At 48.7% G+C, this 21,361-nt stretch overlaps 1 long non-coding RNA gene across 1 annotated transcript; it reads left to right on the top strand.

Annotated features, from left to right (window-relative positions):
• Window positions 1-16,591: 16,591 nt before the first annotated feature.
• Window positions 16,592-21,140, top strand: LOC114117860 (uncharacterized). Its single transcript, XR_003591450.3, has 2 exons — window positions 16,592-17,745; window positions 18,822-21,140. It is a non-coding gene; the product is annotated as an uncharacterized LOC114117860 (long non-coding RNA).
• The last annotated feature ends 221 nt before the right edge of the window (window positions 21,141-21,361 follow it).

Genomic DNA, 21,361 nt, shown 5'->3' on the forward strand with positions numbered 1-21,361 from the left:
TGAAAATGCAGGAAACAAAAACCAAACAGGAGAGAGAGTCCAATCCACAAATATAGTGGAGATTCTCTCAATGATAGAAAAAACAAGCAAACACAACCAGTCACGACAGGTATAGAAGACTTGCACTCTGTAAACCAGCTCGACCTGAGGGACGTTGACAGAATGTGCTACTCAACGACAGCAGAGCCCACCGCTTCTCCCGAGCTCACAGAGGGCCGACCACGGCTGGCCAACCATCTGCTGGACCACTGTGGCTCATGGCTTGTGTTTGCATAGTCCATGACCTAAGCGTGGTTTTTATGTTTTTAAAGGGCTGTCCCAAATAAAACTGAACAAAACCACAAAGAATACATAACAGAGGCATTACCTGGCTTGCAAACCCTAAAATGTTTGTAATCCCTGCCTTTACAGAAAAACCTGCCCTTCCACTCTTCTGGATCATAAAGCAAGTCTCAGTAAAGATAAAAAGGTTGAAAGGATACAGAACATATTTTTTGACCATAGTGAAGCCTAGCAATTATTTCCATGAAAGCACATGAAAAAGAAAAACAAAAAACAGACCAACCCACAGAATAGGGTGTCCAGCAGCCCATACATATGTCTGAGCATTTCTCACACGATGACAACAAAGATATTTCAGTACATCGTGGAAAGGACCAACCACTCAATAAATGGCATCAGGACAATTGGCAAAAGTGCAAAAGCAAACAAAACAAAACAAAACAACAACAAAAAAACAACAACAAAAAAACACCAAAAACTTACACCATAAAGCTATTAGGAATAAACATAGAAGACTTTGAAGATAGAGAACGTTTTCTTAAAAGTATAATTGCAAAAGCAAACCAAGTCAAAAATCTGTGTAACAATCAACACCATAAACAAAGTGAAAATCCAAGCGACCAACTGGGAAAAAATACTTGCAAAATATAAAGCACAGAACAACTAATATCCAAAATATTTAATGCAGTCTTAGAGATCAGGTTAAAAGAAGATAAACACTCACCTACAGGACGTCCAAGCAGAACCGTTCACAGGACAGGGGGAGGCAGCGCCTGAAAGAAGAGCAGAAATGCCAGGTGTGGAAAGATGTGCAAACACACTGGGGAGCAGGAAACGCCAAATGAGCAGGACATGGCAGTCTTTCTGGTGGGCCAGCGGCTAAGACTCCAGCTCCCAATGTAGAGGCCTGGGTTCCACCTCTGGTCAGGGAAGTAGATCCCACATGCCGTGAGTAGAAGATTCCACCACGGTCACATAAATATGTTGGGTTTTTTTTAAAATAAAAAAAACAAATTAAAATAACAGGATATTGCTATTAGTTCACATGTCAGTCACAATGCAGAGACTGGCCATGGCCAGTATTGGGAAGAGGATGGGGAGTAAGCTTAGCCATCAGTTCAGTTCAGTTCAGTCGCTCAGTGGTGTCCGACTCTTTGTGACCCCATGAATCGCAGCATGCCAGGCCTCCCTGTCCATCACCATCTCCTGGAGTTCACTCAGACTCAAGTCCATCGAGTCAGTGATGCCAGCCAGCCATCTCATCCTCTGTCGTCCCCTTCTTCTCCTGCCCCCAATCCCTCCCAGCATCAGAGTCTTTTCCAATGAGTCAACTCTTCACATGAGGTGGCCAAAGTACTGGAGCTTCAGCTTTAGCATCATTCCTTCCAAAGAAATCCCAGGACTGATCTCCTCCAGAATGGACTGGTTGGATCTCCTTGCAGTCCAAGGGACTCTCAAGAGTCTTCTCCAACACCACAGTTCAAAAGCATCAATTCTTCAGCGCTCAGCTTTCTTCACAGTCCAACTCTCACATCCATACACGACTACTGGAAAAACCATAGCCTTGACTAGACGGATCTTTTTTGGCAAAGTAATGTCTCTGCTTTTCAATATACTATCTAGGTCATAACTTTTCTTCCAAGGAGTAAGCGTCTTTTAATTTCATGGCTGCAATCACCATCTGCAGTGATTTTGGAGCCCAGAAAAATAAAGTCTAACACTGTTTCCTGTTTCCCCATCTATTTCCCATGAAGTGATGGGACCGGATGCCATGATCTTCGTTTTCTGAATGTTGAACTTTAAGCCAACTTTTTCACTCTCCACTTTCACTTTCATCAAGAGGCTTTTAGCTCCTCTTCACTTTCTGCCATAAGGGTGGTGTCATCTGCATATCTGAGGTTAGTGATATTTCTCCCAGCAATCTTGATTCCAGCTTGTGTTTCTTCCAGCCCAGTGTTTCTCATGATGTTCTCTGCATATAGGTTAAATAAGCAGGGTGACAATATACAGCCTTGACGTACTCCTTTTCCTATTTGGAACCAGTCTGTTGTTCCATGTCCAGTTCTAACAGTTGCTTCCTGACCTGCATACAGATTTCTCAATCACGGGTCCACAAATCGCTGTTTTTTACAGAAGTGATTGATCGGATCTACTCAAAGTGTAAACCCACACATCTGACAACCTAGACACTGCACTTTTTAGAACTCAGTTTTGGTGAAGAAATACCCACGTGAGAACAGAGGGGGGTAGGTCTGGGGATGTTCAGGCAAACATGTTTTTTATAAGAAGCCACGGAAAGTAACTGAAATGACGATGGATGTGGACATGGCAAAGCCAACTGTGGCATTTGAAAACCATACGAAATACTGAGCACTGGCTTAAACAGCGAGGCCAAAACACAGAGGACATGGAAAGACCTCTATGTGGAACGTAAAAACCAGTACAAGTGAATGCATGTGCAGAAGGGAGCCAGACTCGCTGATGCAGAGAACAAACCAACGGTTACCACTGGGAAGAGGGAAGCGGGGAGGGGAAAACGAGGGGCAGGGGATGAAGAGGCACAGACTACTGCACGGAAACTAGGTGAACAGCCAAGGCAGACTGTACAGTGAGGGGAGTTCCAGCCGTTGTCCTGCAATAACTGTTAACGGAGTATGATCTGTAGAAAATGTCGGGTCGCTCTGCTGCACACCTGGTATTAATTCAATATTGTAAGTCAGCTATACTTCAATTAAAAAAAAAAGATTTTGGACTTCTTTGGCAATCCAGTGTTTAAGACTCTGCCTTCCAATGCAGTGGGCACTGGTTAAACCCCTGGTCAGGGAATTAAGACCACACATGCCGCTGTGCAGTATGGGCAAAAATCTGAAAAACAAAAGCACCTCTAAGATATTGTTGGGAGAAAAGGGGGGTGGTTCCTGAATGTGTCTGGTATTGCACCATCTCTGTTTATAAACTACGCAAGGCAGCAGCTTCTCTGTGTGCACAGATTTATGTCTGTGTGAAAAAAAGTGAAAGTATTAGTCTCTTAGTCGTGTCCGACTCTGTGTGACCCCAAAGACTCTAGCCCTCCAGGCTTCTCTGTCCATGGGATTCTTGATGGCAAGGATGCTGGGAGGTCTTTAGGATATCCAGCAAAGTTTTCTCACTATAAGGAAAATACAGGTGAGTTTTGTTGTTTCTTTGGACTTTTGTCTGTTTTCCAGGATAGAGGTTATTTCTGAAATTTAATTTTATTTAAAAAAAAGTTTTGTTTTTTTTTTTTAGATTTTTTTTTTTTTTGACGTGGACCATTTTTAAAGTCTTGATTGAACTTCTTACAATATTGCCCCTGTTTTGTATTTTGGGTTTCGGCCATCAGGCGTGTGGGATCTTGGCACCCGGACCAGGGACTGAGCCCGCACCCCTTGCACTGGAAGGCAAAGTCTTAACCATTGGACCACTGAGAGAGTCCCTGAAAATTTTTTTTAAAAAAAGGATAAAATTGTGTGAGGCAGTGCATGTTTACAGCACAAGGATGGATCCACTCTGTAAGAGAAGGCAGCCGCCCTGCTGCCCCAGCCTGGCCAGGTCAAGGCGCTCTGTACTTCCCGACGCTATATACCTTTATACTGTCATTTTACCCTGTTAAACCTTCCAGTCCTCTGGCCACCTGATGCAAAGAGCCGACTCATTGGAAAAGACCCTGATGCTGGGAAAGATTGAAGGCAGAAGGAAAAGGGGATGATAGAGGATGAGATGGTTGGATGGCATCACCGACTCAGTGGACATGAGTTTGAGCAAGCTCGGGGAGTTGGTGATGGACAGGGAAGCCTGGTGTGCTGCAGTCCATGGGGTACAGAGTTGGTCGGACATGACTTAGCGACTGAACAACAGCAAGCCATCCTGAGCTGAGGGAGACAATCGCCCTTCCCTGTGAGGGTGTCTGAGGAGCTTCTAAGCCTTTCGGTTTTATTCTCAACTCTAAATCTAGGAGGTGGGAGTCGGCCTTTCCCCATGACATCTGATGCTTCCTTCCCTCTCGTCCTCCTTCATCCCATGTCACCCACCAGCAATCCTGCCCCAGAGGCCCTCCTGGGTCTGAGGGCTCTGAGAGGACCCTTAATGATGAGGGAACCAGGGAGACGAGGTCACAGTAAGTGGCCCAAGTGGTCAGGCTCCTTGCCTGTGGCAGGCCACTCTCTATGCAGCTCCCCCTAAGCTTTAGAATTCTTTGCAAACTTCACAAAACTCAGGGGCTTAAACTCCAAGTTGTGACAAAGCCTCTGAAACCACACTGAGTGGGAAATCTTCGTCTTTCTGAGCATACTGGGGACCTCTGGGGGTGTGCGAGGGTGGTAGGATCTCCCAGGAGAAGGCAGAGAAGGAGGCAGCAATGGGGTCATGGAACGGGGAGGCGGATAGGCTTTGAGGTCATCCCTTTCTAGTCTGGAGGCTGGGAGGGTGTCTGCAGAAAGCGACCCCCAGGGCAGAGGTGTAGGACGCATTGATTTCTCCTCACAACAGAGCTGCCTGAAGCCCTCAGTGCCCTGGCTCCAGAGCCCCGAAGCAGGTTTGTCAAATCCCAGATCAAGAAGTGAGGGTAAGTGGGGAGTCCTTTTAGTGAGTTGCAAACAAATTAAAAAATTTACTTCTTCTTTTCCAATTTGGATTCCTTTTATTTCTTTTTCTGCTCTGATTGCTGTGGCCAAAACTTCCAGAACTATGTTGAATAGTAGCGGTGAAAGTGGGCACCCTTGTCTTGTTCCTGACTTTAGGGGAAATGCTTTCAATTTTTCACCATTGAGGATAATGTTTGCTGTGGGTTTGTCATATAAAGCTTTTATTATGTTGAGGTATGTTCCTTCTATTCCTGCTTTCTGGAGAGTTTTTATCATAAATGGATGCTGAATTTTGTCAAAGGCTTTCTCTGCATCTATTGAGATAATCATATGGCTTTTATTTTTCAATTTGTTAATGCGGTGAATTACATTGATTGATTTGTGGATATTGAAGAATCCTTGCATCCCTGGGATAAAGCCCACTTGGTCATGGTGTATGATCTTTTTAATGTGTTGTTGGATTCTGACTGCTAGAATTTTGTTGTGGATTTTTGCATCTATGTTCATCAGTGATATTGGCCTGTAGTTTTCTTTTTTTGTGGCCTCTTTGTCAGGTTTTGGTATTAGGGGATGGTGCGGTGCTTCTCAAACATGGTCACTGTGCTGCCTGGGCAGGGCCCTTGATTCTGAATTTCTAACTCAGATGATGCTCACGCTGCTGGTCCAGGGACCACACTTTGAGAAGCAAAGGACGAGAGGTAGATGGGAATGGACAAGACATGTCAGAGCAGTGCATAGGGTAAGATTACATCTCGTCTTATGAGCTTTTATCTCAAGTATGTGTGTGTGTTGGGATGTGTTCTTTTATAATGCACTGGGATCTAAGAAAGTGAAAAACACTGAACTGAGATCAGAAGGAGGACTGGAGTCGAAAGGCAAACACACTCAGGTGGACCTGGGCTATGGATCATTCTGACTCTATTTTAAACATGAAAATGTCCCTCTTAGGGACATATGTCTTATCTGGTCCTGAGTTGCTTCCATTACAAAAATTTGAACTTGTGCCATTTCCTTTGGCGTGGGATTACATACAGGGGTGAGAAGGGCATATCTATTTTGGAGTCTCATTTCAAAACCTCCCAATATCACCGAAATCAACTGGCACAAACAGAGCGCCTGGGAGTTTCTTTCATAGAAATGGCAAAGTGCGTCTATCAATGGAGCACACGCAGCCGGGCGGAAGGGCCCACCAATGGCCGCTCCATCAACCTTGGCAGATGTGTACATTACCCTTTGATCTCCAAGGATGCTGTATTTAGATGACATAATGCGTTTGGGGTTATCTTTCTCGAAGGTAGAAGGGACGTAAGCAGATACCCACTCTTGCAAGATAAAATTAGCACCTCTTTGCTGGAAGATAAACATTTTTCGGCAGGAAAGCTCTGATTAAAGTACAAAGCGGCCAGGGGTATTAGGCTGCACCCCTTTGAGTGAAATTCCTATTTATAATAAAAGGAAATAGCACTGCTATGACATAAAGCAACGGGGAGCTGCCACTCCCGTTGGAAAGACGGGGCTTCGCTATTGCAGCTGTTTTTGCAAAGGACCACTGTGGTCCAAACTCCGGGTTGAGGGTGGACAGAAGAAAGTGGGTGCTCTGTGTGGAACCCTCACCCAGAGACAGCCCCACTGATCCTGGCACTTCCTGTCCCCGCATCTCTGGACTGCTGTGAGCAGTTGTGGGGTCTGCTCCCTGCCCAGCAGAGCGGGCACTTCCACCCACCTCTGTCACCCAGCTGCTTACCCTGGCAAGGGTTGGGTCAGCCCAGGATGGGCACCATCTGGAGAATTCCTGCAGAGGCGCTGTGTAGACTAGCTCTGGACACCCTGTCTAACCCCCAGATGCTTGGTGCCTATTCCCACAGATGCTTTTTGCCCACAGGACCCCTGTCTCCATGTCTCTCCCTCCACACCTGCCTCTGGTGGCTCAGATGGGAAAGAATCCACCTGCAATGTGGGAGACCTGGGTTCTATCCCTGGGTGGAGAAGATCCCCTGGAAGAGGGCATGACAACCCACTCCAGTATTCTTGCCTGGAGAATCACATTGACAAGAGAAGCCTGGTGGGCTGCAGTCCATGGGGTTGCAAAGAGTCGGACACGACTGAGCGACTAACACAGCGCAATACCGGACTGTGAACCAGATGAGACCCGGTACTGTCTGAGGCTGGGCAAAGAGGCCAGGCATGCACAGGGCTTTAGACTTTTTGTTTTTCCAAACTGAAAGGTTACCCCCACCATTCCTTTCCCATGTATGCACGTTAATGGGGGGGTTTCAATGGTGGTGCCCACCCGCCATGAGAATGCCAAAAGCTAGGCTGCTAATGGTGGCCCTGCCCCTCCCTTCGCAAGCCAAGCTGGTTAGTAAGGGCACTTGGCTTCTATGGTGTCCAGGCTTCCTCTGCAAACACCCCCAGATGCGGCTGGTACTGAGACATGGGGGAAGCGGGGCAGGGCACAACCTTTAAAAGAGTGACAGTCATTGAGAACATGACAAAATCTGGAACCTACTAGGGCCAAGATGGTGGAAGATTTGCCTTCCAGGGGACCTTGAGCCTCTTTATGCGTTCATTGTAACACATCGAGGCCAACGATCAAAGACCAAAGAGTGGGTGGTGGCCTGATTTCTGGAAATCCCCACCCCTTTCAACCCACTCCAGTGCTCTTGCCTGGAAAATCCCATGGAGCCTGGTGGGCCACAGTCCACGGGGTTGCAGAGAGTCGGACACAACTGAGGACGCAAGCATACACACTTCCCAAAATAGTTGGGACAGTCCCCCACTCACTAGCCTGTGACATCACCCAGCCTATAGAAGCTACCCCCTGTATTTCAGGGACTCCCTCGCCTTCTGAGACGGCCCACATTTTGTCTGAGGAGTGTGTATCTCTCTAAACAAATCTACTTCTTACCTATCACTTTGTTTCTCACTGAATTCCTTCTGTGGGGACACATATAGAACCAGAGCTTCAGGAAGTCCTCAGATCAGGTGTGCAATTTCAATGAAGACAGTGGTTTCCACTCCCAGCCTCTGGGTTCCAGTCCCAGTCTGAGCTGTGCGGTTTCAGCATCACAGTTCGGCCCTTTGCAGGCTGTCTCTAACCCCAGTCCTCTCCGCAGGTCAGTCCTCTGAAGCCTGAGTTTCAGTCCCCAGCCCCGCAGGTACCAGCAGCCGCAAGTCTCGGACTGGAGACCACAGTGAGGTGGCATGACTCTCTCTCTGTTCTGGCTGCCACCAACCAGCCGCTGTGATCTCCCCCGAGCCTCCGAGGCTCCCCCTCTGTCCCTGCTAAGGTCCCCGCCCGAGAAGGGGCTCCCCACGGTGGGGGGACTTTCCTCCTTTCCAGCTTCCTCCTCGGGGTGCAGGTCCCATCCCGATTCCTTTTTCTCTTTTTGCTTTCATCCTGGCAGGTTACGTGGAGCTCTTTCTTGCATCTCGGGGTGTCTGGGATCCTCTGCCAGCGTCCAGTGAGGTATTCTCCGGGAACTCTTCCACGTGGGGATGTATTTTGGCTGTATCTTCGGCAGGAGCTGGGCTCCATGTCCTATTCCGCCATCTCGACTCCTCTCTGTGCATGTAATTAGGCTAAGGGTCTCCCGCTGAGCTCCTCCTGAAGCAGGCCTGGGTGGGCTTCAGTCCAAGGACGGGTGTCCTTATAAGAGATGGAAGAGAGATGAGGAGAGGTGGTGTGAAGGCGGAGGCTGGAGGGAGGCGGCCATGAGCCAAGGGACCACTGCAGTCAGTGCGGGGCCAAGACCCCACAGCTGGAGCCCTGTATGGGAGACCTCCCCTCCACAAAGGATTTTAAGCAAGAGGATGACTTGCCAACACCTGGGGAGTGGCACGCTGTTCTGGCCACCATGTGAGAAGGTCTCGGAGGGGCGAGAGTGGGTGGGGAGGAACAGCCGTCTGCCAGGGTGACCATGTGGCAGAAGGAGACAGTCAGATACCTGGGGAGTCCGGGGCACGGACGCTGATGCCAAGTCTCACCAGGACACTGCGCCTACTGGTCCTTTCAGGGCCTCAGTGGAGTCTTAGCTCAGTCCTGTCCCCCAGCGGGTGCAGTGGGTCCCCAAACCTGTCCTGTGGTTTCTTCCTCTGCTCCAGAATGCTTAATTGGAGCAGACACCCCTGGCTGTTTGCTCCAGGGAGGGGCAAGGGGTAGCTCAGAGTGGATTCCTGGGTCGTTGGTGGGGCGCCTGCTCCCACAGTCAGTTACAGCAGTTCTGGCCCCTGTCACTTTGCTCATTTCATTTACTCCTGTCCTGGGTGACCCAGGAGTAAATGCGGCTGGAGGAGGGGCCCCCTCTCCCTTTCAGGATGTTCCCCTCAGGGCTGGGCTCTCGGGTCAGCCCCTCCCGGGACCTGTGCTCACAGGGCAGCGTTTCTCCTTGGGGGCCACATGCGCTTAGACTCACGGGTCTTCTGACTCTGACTCTGCGCGCAGCTGAATGGGACTCAGAAACTTGCTGTTTGGTTGCTCAGTTGTGTCTGACTCTTTGGCAACCCCATGGCTCCTCTGTCCATGGGATTTCCCAGGCAAGAATACTGGAGTGGGTTGTTATTTCTTCCTCCAGGGGATCGTCCTGATCCAGGGATCAAGCCCACATTTCCTGCACTGGCAAGCAGATTCTTTACCACTGAGCCACCAGGGAAGCCCCTCAGAAACTATAGTGATGCATAAATTCACCCACATCTTCCATGCTAATGGTGAGAACAAACACTGACCCGGAGTGTCCCTTGTGCTCCTTGTAAGGGCTGCCCCTTCAAAGTGAGTGGTGATTTGACCTGGCCCCACCCTTCCTGCTTTGGAGAGTCCTCCTCTATCCCCTCTCCAGCCCACTTTGGGTTTCCCAAATCTCTTCATCAATCCTGGTTTGGGGAAGGGAGCCTGCAGGTAGTCATTTACACCTTAGTATAAATTTCTGTCACTGCCTTTCTGTCCCTCTTGGGGAGGGCATTTTGTAAGTCACAACTCACCGTGAATTAAAGTGATATGTTCCCCAGAAAAACATGCCAGTGAGAACGGGTGAGCCAGGCACGTTACCTGTGCCCCCCTCTCTGGCGGTGGTGGTAGCTTTGTTGTTCAGTTGTGTCCGACTCGCGTGACCCCATGGACTGTAGCCTGCCACACTCCTTGGTGCACAGGATTTCCCAGGCAAGGATCCTGGAGAGGATTGCCATTTCCTTCTCCAGACCCCTCTCTGAGGAACCCTGAATTCTCTGCCCTCCGCTATCCAGACTGCCAGGAGCCTGTAAGTGTGCCTGCGTCTCTAGGGAGTGTTCCAAGACTCCTCGCCACACCTGACACGTCCCCTTTGCTCTGTCTCTTTATGATCACAGACACGTGCACTGGAGTGCCGGGCCTCTAACAATAGTGTTCACACTCCTTCACTTCTCCAAAACCAGGGTCTCGTCTCAGCCCCATCATCATTGACACACCACATCCCCATGCAAACCATACTCAGCTCACCTGGAGAAACAGGCTCCTCCAGTCCCCTTCTCCAAAAAACAGTTCTTTCATTTTCAAAGACGGATTTGATACTTGATACATCGAAAGGGGGAGGAAAAGCTGCAATGTCATTTCCACTTTACAGTTTAGTATTGATTTTGTTTTCAGTTACATCTTTGTAAACCTTGTTCAGGCTTTGGCTTAATCCATCCTGGTTATTGCATGGATTCTCCTTGCTCAAGACCTCTGAGATCTCAGATCCTTAGAAATATTCCCTCCAAGTCCTCAAGGATCACCTGATTAATTTCAACACTTCAATCCGGCCCAGAGCAGATTGAGACAAACCCTGAAAAGATTATGGTGCTATCCCCACGCCTGTATGAAATTCAACATAAAAGCAGTACTCAATCACAAAAAAGGAGGTAAGGAAATTCAGCAAAGTGCTAGCTAAGGGCTGTGATTATATTTACAATTAGTATATTTAATGTGGTTTGGTTTACTGGTTCATTTTCTTTTCTGTTCACTGAGTCTCAGATGTATACAATTTTTTGTCACGTTTCCCCCCTCTACTGGCTTGTGTAATTTTCTTTTCTATCTGCTCAAAGTTATGCAGTAGCCTAGATGGATACATGTGTACCTATGCTGAGTCCCTTTGTTGTCTACCTGAAACTATCACAACACTGTTAATTGGCTCTGCTGCTGCTAAGTCGCTTCAGTCGTGTCCGACTCTGTGCGACCCCACAGACGGCAGCCCGCCAGGCTCCCCCGTCCCTGGGATTCTCCAGGCAAGAACACTGGAGTGGGTTGCCATTTCCTTCTCCAGTGCATGAAAGTGAAAAGTGAAAGTGAAAAGTGAAAGTGAAGTCGCTCAGTCGTGTCCGACTCTTAGCGACCCCATGGACTGCAGCCCACCAGGCTCCTCCATCCATGGGATTTTCCAGGCAAGAGGACTGGAGTGGGGTGCCATTGCCTTCTCCGGTTATTTGGCTATACTCCAATATAAAATAAAAAGTTAAAAAAATCAGTTCTATTTGTGTGTTTCTATGTTCTTTTGGAACATTTTACGTATTATATAGATTTACATTTCTTTTTCTTTTTTCTTGGTGTTTAACTTCTATCCATAGGGCTTCCCTGACAGCTCAGCTGGTAAAGAATCCGCTTGCAATGCAGGAGACCCCAGTTCAATTCCTGGGTCAAGAAGATCTGCTGGAGAAGGGATAGGCAACCCACTCCAGTATTCTTGGGCTTCCTTTGTGACTCAGCTGGTAAAGAATCCACCTGCAACGCGGGAGACCTGGGTTCGATCCCTAAGGTGGGAAGATCCCCTGGAGAGGGGAAAGGCTACCCACTCCAGTATTCTGGCCTAGAGAATTCCATGGACTTTTAGTCCATGGGGTCGCAGAGTCAGGCATGACTGAGTGACTTTCACTAACTTATATCCAGGGAAGTACAGAAAGTGTACAAGTCTTAAATCTATAGCTTGATGGTTTTACATGTGTACGCCTCAATACAAGGTATACACCAGCACCCAGGGCCCCCCAGCCAGAAGACCTGCCCGTTCTCAGCCTAAACCCTCCCCAGAGATGGCCTCTATTCTGACCCTATCCTCAGTGCATATGAGAAACACAGAATTCCTCAATCATGTTCTTGATCTGGATGGCCTGACTGGGATCTGGGCAACCCGCTGGGGTCTTTGTCCTTCCTGGCAAACTCCCAGGATCCCTAAGAGTGGGGCTCACGCGAATGTGCCCCATTCCCCAACCTGTCTTTGGGGTGACATTCAAGCCATGGTTCAACCTCTCACGGCCTCCTGCTCATGCAGTCTGCCCCCTTCCACCATGGCTGACCCAGAAGGTCGACGTTCAACCCTGCCCAACCGATCACGGCCAAGCAATGTACCAGAAGCCTGAACACTATGTCCTGAGGAGTGTACTTCAGACAGGGACCTCTGCCTGTGTGTCATCCAGGAATATGCCTGGGCTCTGCAGGCAAGAGTCTGCAGACCTGGCACCTAGCCCTGAGGGATGCTCAGTCCCTCAGTCCTCCTCCACCATGCTGGGATCCTGGCAGACATCACCAATTGATCTTCCGCTCCCTCCCCCCGACAGATATCACCAATCCATCTTCCACTCCCTCCTCCCCAGCCCTGAGGGAGGCAGTGTCTAAACCAGCCATCCTCAGAGCCAGCTGCACATTGGGGTGCTTGGGTGCTTTAAAAGCAACCTGATGCCTGGGCCACATCCCCAAGGATTCTGAGTTAATTAGTCTAGGGTGTAGCCTAGGTATTGGTTTTTCAAATTCTCCCCTAGTGACCCTAAAGTGTGGTCCAGGTCGAGAACTCTTGCTCCCAGTGGAGGAGCTTGGGCAGCCACCCCCACCAAGCAGGTGAAGCCAGTCTGCTCTAAACCCCGCCACCCTGAGTGGTTCACAGACTGACCCAGTTGACTTGGGCATCCCTGGGCACTGGCTGATGAGGGACAAGCTCAGTACCATCCAGATCTGCTCATCTGAACCTGCACTTCAGCCAGACCCCCAGGCTCGTGTGCGCACTGAGGAGTCCCCAGGTGCAGCCCTGACACCTGTGGTTTAGCTCAGCCCACCTCCTTCTACCACTCACAGGTGTGGGTTTAAGAGAGCATGCTTCCAGGATTGTCTTATACTGATGTGGCAATCTGTGCTTTTTCTTTTTTCTTCCTCTCTCTCTCTTTTTTTTTTTTTACATATGTTCTTAATCAACAGAAATGTTCTCCCCATAGTTTCTGTAAATAAATCCCTTAATATGAAAGCTAATGTCCTCTGAAGAACTCATGATAATTAAAAAAAAAAAAAAAGTCTTTTCCCATGAAGTCCACTTCCCACAGTAAAAGTCTGTGGTCCTTTCACTTTGGAGGCAAAGGTCCAGGGGCATTTCCACAGGACTATGTCTGTGGGTCGAGCGGGTTGGTCACAGCTATATATGTATTTAAGAAGAAATCCACAGAAAACGTTAAGAAGATGCAAGACTTTGGTGGCTAGTGGTAAAGAGTCCACCTGCCAGTGCGAGAGGCTCAGGTTCGACCCCTGGTCTGGGAAGATCCTCTGAAGGAGGAAATGGCAATTCTCTGGAGGAGAATTCCAGGGACAGAGGAGCCTGGCAGGCTACAGTCCACGGGGTTGCAAAGAGTCAGACATGACCAAACAACAACAAATTACAGAAAAAAAGATCACCCACAACCCCACCACTCTATTATTTTACGATTTTTGTATTTGAAAAATGTTGCCATCATTTTCATCATATATGTGTGTGGGTACTTTAAGAACATTCTAGCACCTTGAAGAACAGTGTGTTTATTAAGGTGATTTCTTAGAGGCGAAAGATTTAAGTTGGTAGTTAAAGGAAGAAGGTAGGAGGCAACCTTACGAATCATCATTTTCAGGTGGGGAAAGGAGACCGGACTTGGTAAGTAATATGCCCAGGGTGGCACAGCAGCTGAGTGGCAAAAACCTAACCAGGGACTTCCCTGGTGCTCCAGTGCTTAAGACTCTTCCATCCAGTGCAGGGGGTGTGGATTCAATCCCTACTCAGAGAACTAAGACACCACATGCAAAGGGGTTTAACCAAGCCTGTATGCTGCAAGTTCTGAGCCCCGCGCCACAGTGAAAGATCCCAGACACTGCAAGGAAGATTCCACGTGCTGCAGCTAAGCAGCAAATAAATAAATATATATATATAAAAACAAAACCCAAACCCAGGTTTCCTGATGGTGGAATTTCCTGGCATACCGCTGAGCCAGTCCCTGGGGTCTTATGTTCTACTTTTTTTTTTTTTTTTTTATGGTCTACTCTTATTTTAGTCTTTCATGTAAGGGGGTGGCATTCCATTAAAAAAAATCTATTGCTCTCAATCCATTCGGGTGTTTTCCTTTCATGGTCTGAGTTAAACAGCAAAATAGCAATTGATTATTTATTGCAAGCCAACATTTTGCCCAACCCTGCTGCCCTCGTGCAAACAGGGAAACTGGGATCCCGAGAGGGCAAGCTACTTGCCTGAACAAACACAGCTCGTCAGAGGCAGAAGAGGGCTCTCAACTGGCTCTGCTGGACCCCCCAAGCCTCCGAGAGCCATGCTGCCCAGCCGCTGTCGGGAAGCCCCCAGGCCTCCAGCAGAGCCAGCTTCGGGATGTGAGGCTGCTTATTGTTCCTGGGGCTCTCTGTGCGGCCGATGATGTGTCTGAAGAGAGTGGAGAAGGAAGGGGCCTCTGGAGGGCTGACCATCCAAACAGATGTGACAGAAGCCTGAGTGTAGCTGGGGCAGCGAAAGGCTGGTGAGCGGGCAGGGGGCCTGTGGGTCTCTCATGCTGTCTTGCGATAATGTCACATGCTGCCCCCAGTGAGGAGGGGGCCCTGCACATCCTTCCTTGTGCTCCAGGGCACCTGCTGCCGGCCAGCTCTTCCATGGGGCAGACCCTGGACCGCCCAGCTGATGTGGGAACCATGCTGCCTGCCCCCCCGGCCACGCTGCTCTCCTGGTATTTGAGGACGTGGCCCAGCTTTCCAGATGGGTCCCCGACACAAGCCGTGTAGCCCACAGCCGCTCAGAGAAAATAGAACAGGCCTTGGGCTGAGACCCCACCCCCCAGGTCTGCACGCTGTGACTGTGCGGCACCTCTGATGTGCTGTGCACTTATCCTGTCCTGTTTCGTGTGAGCCTGAAACAGCTCCCCTAGGCGGGGTGCATTCCAGCCCCACTTCACAGGTGAGCAAACTGAGGCTCCAGCTGGTGAAACCACTTGCCCAGGTGACGGGCTAGCTTGTGACCTGGGCTTTCACAGCTGGCACTGGACCTGATGTGGCAGCTCAGGGGCTGCAGCCTGGGCTCTGCGGGACGCCTCTGTCATTTTCCAGCACTCGGGTCTTCAGAGATGGACTGGCCTCTTTGTCTCAGTCTCCTCTTCTAGGAGATGCAGGCGATAAGAAAGCCTGCCTCCTGGGGTGACGTGCATGGGTGCTAAGTCGCTTCAGTCATGTCCAACTCTGTGACCCCCATGGACTGCAGCCTGCCAGGCTCCTCTGTCCATGGGATTTTCCAGAATATTGGAGTGGGTTGCCATGCCCTCCTCCAGGGGTTGTTCCCCACCCAGGGATCAAACCCGTGCCTCACGTCACCTGCATTGGCAGGCGGGTTCTTCACCACCAGTGCCACCTGGGAAGCTCCTGGGGTTACAGAGGGGGCAAGCAAACTTTTCCCTGAAGCCGATAGACTGCAGGGAAGACATTTAGACTCTAACAGGTCCCTACAAAGGCTGTCTGTGACCAGGCATCCCTGAGCACTGCCGAGCTTCCCTGGGTACCCATCTTCCTGTCTCTCCACATCCCCGTGTCAAGTGTGGGTAATGATGGCCACTGTGAGGGTCCCTGAGAAGAGGGGAGATGAGGTGGGTGAAGCTGGTGTTCCGAGTGTCTGCAGCGTCCTCTGGACTCGCGTGTTTCTTATTTCAAATGTCCACCATGTCTTCAGATGCCCTTGCAGTCCTGGCTGGGAGCACACTTCTCTCTGATAGCAGCCGTGAAGTCAGCATAAAATCAGCACGTGGAATGTGGCCACCGAGCCAGGGGTGATGGCCTTTATAAGTGCTGGTACTGGAGGGTGAAGCTGGCAGAGGACCCCAGGGGACACTTGGTGACCCTCTCCTTTAAAAGGAAAAGGGAAATGGCTTCTATTTAGGCTGAAGCAACTTTCTGACAAAGAAGAGAAGGGAGAGGCTTTGTAGGAAGTTATTTTTTAAGATTGTGTTCGCTCAGGGGCTGTTACATTCAAGTTGTGACTTAATAACAAAAGAAATTCAGCTGGCATTTGGCCGAGTTTAGGCTGGTGTCAGCTGGTTCCAACAGGACCTGAGGAGCAGGGGGTTCTGCGTTGGTCCCCGTGGGCGCTTCATCCTTCCACGGACAGGGGTGCCATCCTGTCAAGGAGGCCCTGGGGGCCAGGGTAGGGGCTCAGCGAGCCTGGACGATGGTTCCAGCCGCCATGGGCTTTTCTCATTAACCCACGGTCACACGCGGACCTGACCCAGGCATGTGGGTGCAGGACGGATGGCCGTCTCTTGGCTTTGCTAATTGGGGTTCTCTTCTCATTCCAATCAGGTTCTGCTCTTCATCTGAGCAGACGAGATAAGAAGGAAGCTGGGGTTTCCTAACTAGCCAGCCTAGCAGGGCCGCACAGTCAATTCTAAGTGACCGGCCCCAGCGAGAATCCTTGTCAGTTTGGCAGTAGGCTCATTCCCCTGGGAGCACGTCGGTGTGATGACCCCAGGGAGGCCAGAGTTGAGTGGAAGCCCCTTTGAAATCTGGCTGCAGACGTTGCCTTGAGCCGAGATGTCAAGATTCCTTTCCCGAGGAAGAAGTGCGTCCGAGCTGCTGCCCGGTTTGTCCAGCAGAATGAGAGAGCTCGGGCCGCCAGCTTGGACCCGAAGCCACAGCTGCTCTCCGAGAACAAAAACAGCACCGATGATTAAGGGCCAGTGACTCTTTTTATTGCAGGCTTGGAAATTATCAAAATCAAATCAAGCCACATAAAACTGTACCCTTCTTTTGTGTCTTTTCATCAGAAGGACTTGAAGAAAAAAAAGATGTATCAGCATTTGTTGGTTTTTTTTTCCTTCTAATATATACAGAAATAATACCAAAAAGAGGCGCTTCAATGACTTTGCAAATTAAAGCAAGAAGATGCCAACCTTAGATTTTTAAAACCATCACATATCTACCGTTTCCAAGTCAAAATTAATAGGTAACATTGATAACGGATTTTTTTCCCAGATTTTTTTTTTAATCTGAATATAAAAAAGTATTATATGTTATATTGACATTCAGGCTAAATCTTTCCCTTATAAGGTGTTTGACATAAATAGTTTTTATTATGTGACTCTTAATGGGAAGAATACACACATTTCTTAAAGGTCCCAGCTGCTATTGTTATTATCCGAGACATAAAATTGGAATCCCAACTTCCAATATCAAATTTTAGCACAAACCCTATAAAATGTATCTTGTCAGAATGTGTCAGAACCGCTAAGCTCTTTTCGGCTGAACAGACTGCAGCTGGCGCTTGGTCCTGGAGGCTGAGACTCCACTCTGTGTGTCCTCTGGGTTGCAGCAGTGAACCGGTCCGACTGGCACCCCGCTGCAGGTCCGGCCGCGAGGGAGGCGCGGGGTCAGATGAGCATGTCCCAGCGGCCGGCCCGGTGACACGAGCCTGCAGGGCCGGGCCAGGGCCTGGAGATAGGACCCGCCAGCAAGTATGCGGAGAATGTTTTTCTTCGGACTCTCCGGAGGCTCGCAGACCACAGGGATTCCGTCCGCAGTGACAGCCTTAACATTTGCCAGAGCCCTGGACGCCACTGCAGAAATGGCATTGCCCACCCGGAAAGTGAGAAGGTAACGTTTATTTTTGTATTTTTTCTCTCTCTCTCCCGTATACAGACTGGAGAAAGACCACCAAGCGTGGGCCATTTTTTTTTTTTTTTCCACCATGATGTACAATTCACATTTGTTAATCAAAAAAAAGTGCCCGAGGTCATCCACCTAGACTTTTTTTTTTTCTCCTTCTTCTTAAACAGGAAACGGGTTTCAGATGTTTATATGTTAAAAAGTAAGGCTACTAATCTGTTTAGCCATTTACCAGACCCTGGTTAACTCTCTCTTAACATTTTAATGTTCAGACTTCATAGAATGACATTTAGTTTTATCTCTCTTGTTATTTAGAATTTACAAAAAAAAATCTTTCGATAGTCACCTGCTTTGGGGGAGCTGTTCCAGCGGAGTTTAAAATAAATGAGTTTGGTAGTTTGGTGACCTTGTTCTCTTAGTGGCATTGGTGCCGTGCAGAGTGTGTGCAGAATTCAGCATTCTCAGGCAGTTTGTTAAGACAGACTGTGGACATACATCTTTCCATGCGCCCATATTCACAAACAGGCGTGTGCTGAGGCATCTTAGATTCAGAACAGAGATTCACAAATGCACGCCATCAAGAGATCCATAGCGACGGCAAAATTAGTTCTTTTACACATTGGCTCTTTTTCTCATGATCAGTGTGATATTTTCCACTGTTCTCAATATTAGGCTGTGAACCGTCACAGAGAACAACCTTTTCCCAAGCGGGTCCGTGGTCATTTAGCCTGACGTTTGGAAATCAAAGTTTGTTTTATTGATGGATTTTTTTTTTCCCCTCACTCCAAGGGTGGGAATTTTAAACAGTTGCTCGTGGTGAAAATGTCTCCCAGTTTAGCACAGCACATCAGTGATCTTTTTCTATGTTGGGGAGGTTTACATATCTATAATTTAGAAGAAGTGGGTACAGATAGGAGAAATGTGAGTGCTTCTGTGAATTTGTTAGTACTCAGATCACTGGCTAAAAAGACTCTTAAACAGAGGTCAGAGCAGAAGGAATTCTATCCCTTGCTAACCCAGATCTGATGGCCCCCAGCGTTTGACCAAATGCTTTCTATCTGCAGGTTGTATAAAGAGGCAAAATGATGGATTTGGGAGACACGTCGTCAAGGAGAGAGAGAAACAGCTGAATTGAGACCAGCTCTAAGAATCAACTGAGCGTTCTCTGGACCAGTGAAAGAGGTATTTGTAAAAATGAAAACAAAGACAAGAAGCATTCTCAATTTCCCTATAATTGTCCTTGCCTGTCTCCTACACAAATATATATTTCCATGTGGCAGAAATACACTTATTTTCTTCCTCATCAGTTATCAGCAATGGCTGGAGAAATAATGGATACAAGTGTAAAAACGGATATGTAATATATGTCCCAACTCTTTCAAAATAGGGGTGGGATGGGTTCGATAAAAAAACATTTTAAATATGTGCTTTTGACAAGCAAACAAAATCTCAATTCCTCAGGGCTTATTTTAATTTGGTGTTCGGATGGTACAAGGCTACCCCAGTACAGGCGTTAGGAACCCTCAGTGCAAACATAGGTCAAAACGGCGACGGCACCACCTGCCTCAAAATGTGAGCAGCAAGCACAGAAAAGGCTTCTGGTGTGAAAGGAGTGCCTACAGAGCGAGTCTTCAAAACGTCAGCACCAGCAGAGATGGATCCGTGTGGAACAAACGCACACCAGCCCCAGTCTTTCTCCAGGACACGTCTGTGTTCCCAGAGACCCGCATCTCCCGCATCTTGACTGAGGAGAACACTTTTGGCTTGGGGAGCCCCGGGATGCTGACATAGCCATGGGGAAGCCTGGCGCAGTGTGTCCGCAGACAGAAAGGCCAGAGCGGTCTGCGGAGGACAGGGGTCTGCAGGAGGGTGAGGAGGGCCGCAGTCTGGGCAATGGTAATTTCCTCCACCCGGGGAAGGGCGAGGGGCACTGGGCTCAGACGTCGCTTGGCCCTCCTGTGTGAAAACCCCAGGACGCGAACCACTCTGGGCCAGGACTTTCTGTTTTAAAAAATCTTTTTGGCCCCCAGACCGTTATGAACAGAAGAATGCCGAAGTCTGCAACTCCAGGGCAATCACCGTGTCAGCTCGGAGCCTAGATGTTTCCCGAATGAACACCTGGGTGATGTAAATCACCCCAGGGGTAAACACTTCAGGCCTGGATGCAGGCTGGGCGGGGTGCACCCTCCCACTGGCCAGGTCCATAAACCAGGCGCTGGCCGGCCCTGCAAACGCTCCTTTCACCGACAAAGACCCCCTCCCAGCCTGGGAGCAGATGCCTGCCCGGAGGTCGCTCAGATAACGGCCAGGAGGGCTCCCATCCTCCCTGCTGGCCAACTTACCCTGTGCTGCTCTGGGGGAGTGGAGCTGTCAGAGGTTTCTGTCCTTATGAATGACTTTACCATACCTACAGGCGGGAGTCGGGGCTACTGGCTTTGAGCTGGGTATTTGTAGAGGGCGGCATGCAAAGATGAAACCTAAAAAAAGACGGTTTGTGCTTTAATATCATGATAGTAAAATCATAACAGGAGTAATAGCAGTAATCTAAAGAGCTGTATGAAATAACCCCTGAGACAGTAGAATCAAAGCGGCATTTCCTCTTTTAAAATAGAGTGAATTAAGATAGTAAACTCTCTCTTCCCCATCACTGTCTTAAATTCCTTGACTTTTAATGGATGACCATTCGGTTGGTATACACCACTGTTACAAAAATCCCTGAGTAGGGGCGAGTAGATGGTAGATGGCAAAATATATTCCTGCAAAATCACCAAGTTGAGAATTTCTTTACGTTCTGATGCTCCAAGTTAAGAAAAAGGTCTCTCCTAATTGTCGGGCTAGGAGGGGTCTTTTAAATGATATCGCCTGTCTTTAGCCAGACAGACGTGAGGACGAGCAACGTAAACATTATAAAAGCAGCCTTCAGCACTGGCTTTTTATGGCTCTATCCCTTTCCACTCGCAGCACGAATTAGAGAAACACAGAGAATTCGAGAGGAGTCATTCTGCCTCTGGGATCAACCTTGCACCAAAGAAAAATAACCCAGAGAAATTATTCTGCCGCCCGAAACGAAGGCAGGATCAAATGGTCGCTGATCAGAGCAAATGTTTAAATTGGATAAGTCAAATCGAGTGTTATTAAATAAAGCTTGTTTAATGTGTCTCGGACAGAAAACGTCTTTTGAAGAGTGCTGTAAACCTGATATTAGGAATCTGGCCGAGTGCACGTCTTGGGGCTCGACCGGTGTGCACCGGAACCCATGTTCTTACGACAGAAAATGTGATATTCTCCCTTCATGAAGTATTTTTTTTCCCTGTGTATTAAATGAAAGCAGAAAGGTTTTTAGGTAGTTCTTGAAAACTAGTTAATAAATAGGAGACAACTGACCCACGTTTTAATGTTTATTCGTCAGGCTCAGCTCTGCTTGGACAGCCGGGGGATACCGGGACGACGTGCGGTGCTGGGAACGCCGGCGTGTGGGGTGGCTTTCCCACCACAGCGCAGTGGGGTCGCAGCTGACCCGTGCTCTCAGCAAACTGAAAACCACTCTCTAATGAGTTTTACAATATTTACATTTTCAATTTTATTTATAGGACGCCAGATGTCT

Source organism: Ovis aries, chromosome 14, assembly GCF_016772045.2.
Source record: "Ovis aries strain OAR_USU_Benz2616 breed Rambouillet chromosome 14, ARS-UI_Ramb_v3.0, whole genome shotgun sequence".
In the NCBI taxonomy this organism is placed as follows: domain Eukaryota; kingdom Metazoa; phylum Chordata; class Mammalia; order Artiodactyla; family Bovidae; genus Ovis; species Ovis aries.